Here is a 10,160-nt window from a genome sequence, read left to right as displayed (position 1 = left end):
TGATGTTTAAAGAACTGTGTAGTTAATGAATCTATAGGTAAATAACAAAGGTCTGACAAAGTGGGAAGATAATTTTGAAATTGGTTTAGTAATGAAGTTTAATTATTTTGAGGCAGATATAATGGTAATTAAATGAGCAGGAAATAAGCTAAAAAGAGTAGTAACTCATATAGTGGAAATTTTGAGTGCTTAATGATATTATAAATTAATTATTTTAATACAGTGATCGTAACAGTTTCAGCCCCCCCCCCCCCCCCCCACCACCCTTCTTTTTTTATTCATTTGAATTCTGAAGTGTTCTAAACTGATTAGACCAGTAAAGTTAAAGCCAATATAAAACCCAAAATTTATCAGTGTTTTACATTTATCAAAATTGACATTGTGTGTGTGTTTCGAAAGTACTATTTCTAGGGCAACCTATGCCCGATTTTAATCAGATCAATAGACACTACGAAGTTTCGTAGTAAACATTGTAGTGTAATGTTGTGTATTTATGGTTTATCCATATTGGTACAGAAAGTGAAATTATCAGTTCAGTAGATTTTCTGGTTCTAAAATTTACCATATTATGCAGTGTTACTACGTGTTGTTATGCTCGAACGGACATCAACTTGTACAGGGAAGAAACTCAGTTAATGCATAATTAGGCTGGCGACCATATTATTAACAAATTGATAACATCTTCTGTGTTGGTTCTTGTCCGTCCTGACGTTTAGTTGCATTTCGGACTTGCTTGACGTATCATTGTTATTACTGAGTGGGTTTAAGTCTGATTTGCCTCCATTCAGGTACACGCGGTCAATGTCTATACAAAAATCCTTTCTCTTAAGGTGAAGCCCGTCAACTTACTATAGTACAGGCTTTAAGGAGTATCGTACGCCCGAGCGTAGTGTTACAAGTGCAGCAAGGTGGAGGTTCCCTGCTGTTTTGGGGTGGTAATATGTGGGGCCGACGTACGCCGCTGGTGGTCATGGAAGATGCCGAAACGGCTGTACGATACGTGAAAGGCAGCCTCCGACCGATAGTGCAACCATGTCGGCAGTATATTTGCGAGGCATTCTTCTTCATGGACGACAATTCGCGCTCCCATCGTGTACATCCTGTGTATGACTTGCTTCAGGATAACGACATCGCTCGTCTAGAGTGGCCAGAAGGTTCTCCAGACACGAACCCTATCGCATATGCCTGGGATAGATTGAAAAGGGCTGTTTATGGACGACGTGACCCACCAACCACTCTGAGGGATCTACGCCGAATCGCCGTTGAAGAGTGGGAGAATCTGGACCAACAGTGCCTTGATGAACATGTGGTTAATATGAAACGACGAATACAGGCATGCATCAATGCAGAAGGACGTTCTACTTATTGAGATACCGAAGTGCACAGCAAGCTGGACCAGGAGCTCTGAAGGTCTTGCTGTATGGTGGTGCAATATGCAATGAGCGGTTTTCATGAGCAATAAAAAGTGCAGAAATGATGTTTATGTTGATATCTTTTCTAGCTTTCTTTACAGGTTCCGGAACTCTCGGAGCCGAGGTGATGCAATTTTTTTTTATGTGTGTAGTTTCACGCTTGGTGTAAAACTTCTAATTCTTCTTTACTGCACAGAACCTCACTCCGCCCCGATTAGCCGAAAATGTATGAATACAAGTCGTAATCTTACAACACAAAAACATTTAATAAATTATTGTGTGGTTACATGGCACTGCAAAATGATTGTGGGAAAGCCACCGGTTATAAACAGAATTTACAGATTCGATGTTGGGTTGTTTACATTGCCAACCAGAAAAGGCATTAGAAAATAGACTTACGAAATTCTTTTTTGGGTGCTCCATACAAAAATAGTAAGATGTAGAAGATGTCTACGATGAGTTTCGTAAGATGATTAGTAACAGCAAATTCCACAACCAGACAGTAAAAAGGGGGCGATCTTAGCACAAAAGTGGGACAAAAATAAAAAGAAACTGATTTTTCAGTGGTGAAATTCGGACACCATGTCGCAGCGGTAGATACGTTACGGTAATAATACCGGCCAAGAATAACTGTAGCAACCTAATCACACGTTTGCATAGTTCAGGAAGCTTGGCCGGTTGTACAAGCTGCCAGGAGACTGAATCGGCAGTCACGACTCAGCATTACGACGTCACACATTGCATTGCGGCCGATTCTGGCAGTAGTCGAAGCTTCACGGACGCCGACGGCTAGGACGTTGCTGAGAGCAACTAGCCGGCCTACGCACGGGACACAAAAACGGCCGGAGACCTTCCATAAAGGAGAGGGCATTAGCACCTGTCCCGTCAGGTAGCATCGGTTCGAAATACTGATCGCTGCAGACCTGTTGATGTACAGGCTTCCAGCAATGTTGGACATGCCGTGGATGTGAACTGTATTTGGCTCTGAGCACTATGGGACTTAACTTGTGAGGTCATCAGTCTCCTAGAACTTAGAGCTATTTAAACCTAACTAACCTAAGGACATCAGACACATCCATGCCCGAGGCAGGATTCGAATCTGCGACCAAGCGGTGACGCAGTTCCAGACTGTAGCGCCTAGAACCGCTCGACCACCTCGGCCGGCTATTGTAAGGATCTCCACTGTAAATGTACAGGTTTAAATTTCTCGTCTCTTGTTTATTGTGCTTGTGATCAGTCTCCCAATGAGACGTTAACTCTAAATCGTGGTGGGTCTCGGCAGTTGCGTGTGCCTACCACACTTGCAACTTCAACATTCAGCCGTGGCGGCATCTGTGAGGGTTCGCAGGCGATCCCATAGGTGCCGGTTCTGCGCGAGTTCCATTGATTTAGGCCCTCGCCGTATCATCTCCGCTGGGTTTTTTGTTCCCTCTAGGCCTGTTTGGTAGTGGATGGTGTGTGGGAAACGGAGCTGTATTGCGTGCCTGAGTACTCGGCGTCCTGGCGATTGCATCTAGTTGAAACCATTGATGTTGGATTTATGGGGCCCGCACTTTCCTGCTGAGTTGACCGTTGCTACCAGCGAGTTGAGCGGATAAGGATAAGCTTTCGTCGCATGCACTCTGGTTATGAAGTGTATCAGTCAATTGTGGCGTGCTAAATACGCCGAAATACATTGCACAACTTGTTAACAGCTACGAGCAGAGCAGTATTATCCGGTTCTGAAGCTTTTGGCCTCCTTGACATTTATTTTAAATTACGTATGAGGACTGTTCAGGAGGTTGTTAAGTCTGCTCTGGTGTGAGCTGGCCAAGAATCAGGTTCCCTTATGCCTCTCAGTGAGCACTTCAGGGGCTTTAAGTATCAAGCTGGAGGTTTCTGTAAGCGCGAAGTTAGTATCTCACAGCTTTAATCTGGCACTTGAAGTCGCTGTTTGTATCATTGAGTATCTGATACTGCTGATTGTAGTTTCAGTTTGTTGTAGATCTTATGGCCCCTACTGGGGCGAGTTGCACACTCTATTACTCCGTGTTGAAGAGACCTTCCGATTATTGGTGTACGTTTTAACTAGCCACCTGCCATTTGGTGCGTATCCAAATTGCAGAGCCGGCCAAGGTGCCCGAGCGGTTCTAGGTGCTACAGTCTGGAACCAAGCGACTGCTACGGTCGCAGGTTCGAATCCTGCCTCGGGCATGGATGTGTGTGATATCCTTGGTTAGTTAGGTTTAAGTAGTTCTAAGTTCTAGGGGACTGATGACCTCAGATGTTAAGTCCCATAGTGGTCAGAGCCATTTGAACCATTTGAACCAAATTACAGTGTATATTAGTCCCTAAAAGGCACCTGTAGATGTATACCTTGACTTATTTCGTATTGTTTCAATTGTTATGGAATTATTCTTTTAAGATGACTTTGTACATTGTTTCGTTTTATTGCTAGGAAGGTTAACTTGCAACGTTAATGAGCAGGGCGCGCCTGTACTGAAGTTTTAATAGTCCCTTTCCTTGAAAAATAATCTTTAATTGCCGTTTTAAGTATTGCTGTGTGTTAATTTATATCAGACTTTTTAGCTGTTTGTTGTTTGGTATATGTTGATAGCTCGGTATCGACAGAGCCTTACTCATGTCCTGTTGCTCCGGGGCAGGGGCACGATTTCCTTCTGCTTGGGCGGATTTGCCGTCATCGCACGAGGCCTGTGTGTTGCCGGGTGCCATGCGCTTCTACGGGACTCCCGTTCCAGCTTCAAGTTGAGTAGTTCGTCGTTCTTTTGGGTACCGTGCCGCGGGGTAGCGTTTGGCCAGCTTGACGTATCATGACTGTGAGAGTGGAATAACCAGTGGAGATATACGCATTTTAATGTCTTTTATTTAACGTTTGCTGAACTTTTACGCTCAATTTCTGTTGTGGGATGAGCTCATAGTTGTGATGCTAGTGCTACGGACAGACTGCCACCGCAAGTTTGTAATAGGACCACCATTGTATTGCACAGTTGACATGTTTTTAGAGTACTATTTGTAGTTTTATGTGTAATGCAAATATCCTTAAGCACTGTGATTTCAATTTAATTATCTCAACTATTATATCTATTGGTGAGAATCAAGGTAATAGTTAGTTGGCTTGCGATAGAATTGGTATTACAAAAATATTTATTTGGGAACGATAAATGACGCATCAGATTGGGCCACCCTTCTACGTGATTTCCTCAAATTAATCACGATCCTTGCTCTTGGTCTCAAACGTCATAATGCTGTACCAGCGGTTTTAGTGCTCGTTACAAATCAGTTAAAGAAACTAACAACTATCATAGAACCGTGGGCACCTACTTTGCAGCGGGAACATCGTCACAGTGAGACAAGGAATTAGATATGCAGATGAATGACTATATTTCTTATCTGGGGTCATCTAGTGAGAATTTGTTGTAGAACAATCGGGTTTATAATTTCAAAGCAAGTGTGTACTGCGCAATATCGGTTGATTCAATCAAATCTCCACAAGAATAATTGAAAATGACTTCTAAGCAGACACTATCAAACGAACATCAGATGCTTGAATGTTAACAGAAAACAGTGGCTAACTGAAAACCTAATTACATGTGAACGTACTGGTAACACATTAGATGATTAGAGGATACCTCAAATCCAGCTGGAAGACTGCCTGGGAGGCGCTAAAGGCTTTCGTAATCTACGCAGTTCCCCAACGCAAAGTAAACGAGTTCCAGACTCACGAATTCACGTAAAAAATCAAGTGACCGAATTTACGCAACGAATCCTGCGAATTGTGAGCTGCTCATATAATAGACCGTACTAACTGCGAGATGCGGAACCTACTTAGAACTCAGCAAACGTGTGCCACATTGCACAAGTCAGGCCTGATTGAAAACGGCAGAGATGGTGGCAGAGAGAGGCTGCCACCGTCGCCTTCTGGATCATGAGAGACACAGACGGCTTGCCCACAGTAAGTTCCGAAGAATACTCTAATCTGAATCTCAGTATCAACGCTTAGAAAAAAATCAGCGTGGAGGGGAGGAGCTGCAGCCATTTCCACAGTGAACAGAGAGAATTTCGCTTCCTTTTCCACAACGCAGGGGAACCGTGCACATACACTCCTGGAAATGGAAAAAACAACACATTGACACCGGTGTGTCAGACCAACCATACTTGCTCCGGACACTGCGAGAGGGCTGTACAAGCAATGATCACACGCACGGCACAGCGGACACACCAGGAACCGCGGTGTTGGCCGTCGAATGGCGCTAGCTGCGCAGCATTTGTGCACCGCCGCCGTCAGTGTCAGCCAGTTTGCCGTGGCATACGGAGCTCCATCGCAGTCTTTAACACTGGTAGCATGCCGCGACAGCGTGGACGTGAACCGTATGTGCAGTTGACGGACTTTGAGCGAGGGCGTATAGTGGGCATGCGGGAGGCCGGGTGGACGTACCGCCGAATTGCTCAACACGTGGGGCGTGAGGTCTCCACAGTACATCGATGTTGTCGCCAGTGGTCGGCGGAAGGTGCACGTGCCCGTCGACCTGGGACCGGACCGCAGCGACGCACGGATGCACGCCAAGACCGTAGGATCCTACGCAGTGCCGTAGGGGACCGCACCGCCACTTCCTAGCAAATTAGGGACACTGTTGCTCCTGGGGTATCGGCGAGGACCATTCGCAACCGTCTCCATGAAGCTGGGCTACGGTCCCGCACACCGTTAGGCCGTCTTCCGCTCACGCCCCAACATCGTGCAGCCCGCCTCCAGTGGTGTCGCGACAGGCGTGAATGGAGGGACGAATGGAGACGTGTCGTCTTCAGCGATGAGAGTCGCTTCTGCCTTGGTCCCAATGATGGTCGTATGCGTGTTTGGCGCCGTGCAGGTGAGCGCCACAATCAGGACTGCATACGACCGAGGCACACAGGGCCAACACCCGGCATCATGGTGTGGGGAGCGATCTCCTACACTGGCCGTACACCACTGGTGATCGTCGAGGGGACACTGAATAGTGCACGGTACATCCAAACCGTCATCGAACCCATCGTTCTACCATTCCTAGACCGGCAAGGGAACTTGCTGTTCCAACAGGACAATGCACGTCCGCATGTATCCAGTGCCACCCAACGTACTCTAGAAGGTGTAAACTACCCTGGCCAACAAGATCTCCGGATCTGTCCCCCATTGAGCATGTTTGGTACTGGATGAAGCGTCGTCTCACGCGGTCTGCACGTCCAGCACGAACGCTGGTCCAACTGAGGCGCCAGGTGGAAATGGCATGGCAAGCCGTTCCACAGGACTACATCCAGCATCTCTACGATCGTCTCCATGGGGGAACAGCAGCCTGCACTGCTGCAAAAGGTGGATATACACTGTACTAGTGCCGACATTGTGCATGCTCTGTTGCCTGTGTGTATGTGCCTGTGGTTCTGTCAGTGTGATCATGTGATGTATCTGACCCAGGAATGTGTCAATAAAGTTTCCCCTTCCTGGGACAATGAATTCACGGTGTTCTTATTTCAATTTCCAGGAGTGTATTTCCCATTCTTCGCTCTCTGAATGCATTTTGACGTGAAGAATGTTGGTATCGGCTTCTAGCAAATTGCCGCTCATTGGTAGAGCCCTTCCTGACAAATGACGATGGCAGACAGTATTCATATATAGTGGTCTACCAGCGCCGCGCCACCCTCCTCTGCGACCTGAGTACAGGAAAGTGAAACCGTCACGCAGAGCTATCCTCGCGGCTTGTCAGCAGCTCAAAGTAAAAAACCATATTCGCATCTGAAACGGACGGCCAGGATCTTACTTGAAATCGGTTCTGCAAAAAGCAGTGTCTACGAGACTTACTAAAAGACTGCCGACACTACGCTTTCTTGTCCAATGCTAGGGTACTATTTCGCATATGGGATACTTACCAGATACGTTTGACACAGGACCTCGAAAAATTTCAAAGAGCTAAAATGTGTTTTGTTTTGTTGTGAAACAGAAGAGTGACAGTCACGGATATGGTATCTGGGTTTTTCGTTGGAGCGAAACCTTCACGAAATTTCTATCTTCTACGTTCTCCTTACAATGCGAAAATATTATGTTAACACTCACTAACACAGGCAGAAATGATCAATGTAAGAGTAATAGAAATCAGAGCTCGCACGGAGCGGTTTAAATGTTCTTATTCCTCGGGTTACGTTAGAGAGAGGAACGATAGAGAAATAGTGTGAAAGTGGTTGTATGAACCGTCTTCCAGCAGTTAAAAGTGAATTACGTATTACTCATGCAGATTTAGGTCTACTTCCTTTCACCAGAGCCTGTGGTCAAAGCAGAATCGCTAGAATTTGTCCGCTCGCTGCCCACAAATAGAAACTGAAACCGTTCTCCAGAGCTAACCAGTCTTGAGCTTCCCTCAAACACAGCTAAAAAAGAGCAAATATAATGATTAAACATGGCATAGTGACATGTGTCCAGTCCCTAAGTAGCGTCGCTTCGAAGTACTGAACGCCTTGGGGATGTGGCTAAGCCATGTCTCCGCAATATCCTTTCTTACACGAGTGCTAGTTCTGCAAGGTTCGCAGGAGAGCTTCTGTTAAGTTTGGAAGGTAGGAGACGAGGTACTGGCAGAAGTAAGGCTGTGAGGGCGGGGCGTGAGTCGTGCTTGGGTAGCTCAGTTGGTAGAGCACTTGCCCGCAAAAGGCAAAGGTCCCGAGTTCGAATCTCGGTCCGGCACACAGTTTTAATCTGCAAGGAAGTTTCAATTACAGGGTAATATTAACAGAAAATAATATAACGGATGTAGGATTCGTTATGAATGGAAATGGAGGACAGAGTGTGTGTTGCTGCAAAGAACTCAATGATAGGATTGCTCTTGTCAGAATCCACGGCGAATCAGATAGCTCAGGTGTATTTACCGACTTCGCAAGCTGAAGGTAGATAAGGAAAGGGGATGAAGAGATATGTTACGCCCCGGTAACGACAGCATACGTCTTCCAGTTCCTGGCCTGTATGGATACCCTGTGAAGGTGGTAACATTTACACAGGTAAAAACCATTTCGATTGTTGTTGAGCGTTGTGCAGAGCATTCGCGGGAACTTGGGAATGCAGCCGTGGCTGGACACTGCATAGAAAGCGGGCTGCCTAGACAACGGGCATAATATGCATTTCGTGACGACGAGGGTTTAGCCTGAAATACCGTTATTTCGGGATTCTGTTATAAAGAGGCCTGTCAAATTTAGACAAAACAGCAACAGAGACGAGTGATAAATAGTTAGAATGGCACCGGGGTGTGCTTCATTGAGCGAAAGCAAAGACTGAAGCTTCACGCTTATAGGGACGCGGGAAAGGCTGTTTCAGACGTTTTCCGCGATGGGACGGAGCTGCTAGGAGCTGCCCAACTTGCGTTCCGCGCATGCGTCTCTCTGGCCCTCTCTGAAAGGTTCCAGACGCTTCTATTATATATGTATATCGTGATGACGATTGCCAAAACAGCTTTTTAAAGTTCGAGTGTTTTGTTCGAAGTAACTTTGTTTGCAAACCGAGAGGATTTTATGGAAGCTTCCCACCACGACAGCCTCCGAGGAAGCATATAATTTTTTCCTCATGCTTTCTGCTCACCCTTTATGGTCGATAACGTAAAATCAGTTAAGTACAGCAAGGTCCAGCATGAGACTCACTTCACGTTACCACTTCTTACACTTGGCCGTACAACTTTAACGCCCCACCCAAAACAAAAGCACCCAATCGTATGGCATTTATGGCCGGGAGTCCGCACCTGGGGAAGATCGGCCATCGAGTTGCAAGTCTTTTCAGTTGACGCCACATTGGGCGACTTGCGCGTCAACGATGATGAAATGATAATGAGGACAACATAACACCCAGTCCACGAGTGGAGAACATCTCTGACCCGACAAGGAATCGAATGTCAGCCCGCTGCATGGCAGTCAGACTACTCACTCAAGGTTGTGGACTAGTCAGTAGTAACAGCAACTACCAAACCGGAGGTGGCGTCTGCGAGTTCTGTACAATTCTTTTAAAAATTTTTAACCAAGCCAGATGAGTTCAGAAACGAAGCCTTCAACAGCCAGTATGAAAACCACCTTCCCGGAGAAGGAATACACTCAGAAACACGCTAGATTATACAACCCACATTAGGTAATTGAAGAAACGTATTTACTGTACTTCGTATTTCTTGGAATGTTGTATATCCACTCACAAAATATTTTCCCATTCTCCAATATGTGCCGAACTCGTGAGCTGGTAAAAAGTTTGGTAGATGAATACAGTTCGTACAGTACTGGGTGCTAAACCATATTCCAGTACACATGCAGCCCAACAACGTGCTGCAGAACACGTGGGAGAGAGTCAGAGCAGCACCACGGCACACTTCTCTAACTCCGCCAGCTAACTGCAGCCAGCAGTTTACAAGTCTTCCAATCTCTAATTTGTTCAGTAGCACACAAATAATGAAAATAGAGCCATCAAAGCTATGTCTGTGCTTGAATTACAAGATTAAAATGTCTGCATAATTTTACTTTCTTACCAACTCTCCAAAAAACATATTTTGTAATTTCTATTAGGTGGCGACAAGTAAACTCTTAAGGCGTAATGTTATTTATTTCAGGTGATATCTGTCTACTGTTTGAGAAACCCTGAAACAAAGTCTGAGAGACAGTTTTTATTCATTACTTCAGCATCACAGAAAGGTATTATATTTCTTGCAAGATTGTTACGTGCTTCGTATGTTGCTTTCCTAACCGCCTCATTTTGTCCAGCTACTA

At 45.7% G+C, this 10,160-nt stretch overlaps 1 non-coding gene across 1 annotated transcript; it reads left to right on the top strand.

The window, feature by feature from the left end:
* The first annotated feature begins 8,038 nt into the window (after positions 1–8,038).
* On the top strand, positions 8,039–8,113 carry Trnal-caa (transfer RNA leucine (anticodon CAA)). The gene has a single exon. It is a non-coding gene; the product is annotated as a tRNA-Leu (tRNA).
* Positions 8,114–10,160: the final 2,047 nt, after the last annotated feature.

Source organism: Schistocerca nitens, chromosome 1, assembly GCF_023898315.1.
Source record: "Schistocerca nitens isolate TAMUIC-IGC-003100 chromosome 1, iqSchNite1.1, whole genome shotgun sequence".
In the NCBI taxonomy this organism is placed as follows: domain Eukaryota; kingdom Metazoa; phylum Arthropoda; class Insecta; order Orthoptera; family Acrididae; genus Schistocerca; species Schistocerca nitens.
The sequence above is the reverse complement of the archived record's forward strand: the minus strand, read 5'-3'. Positions and strand labels throughout refer to the sequence as shown.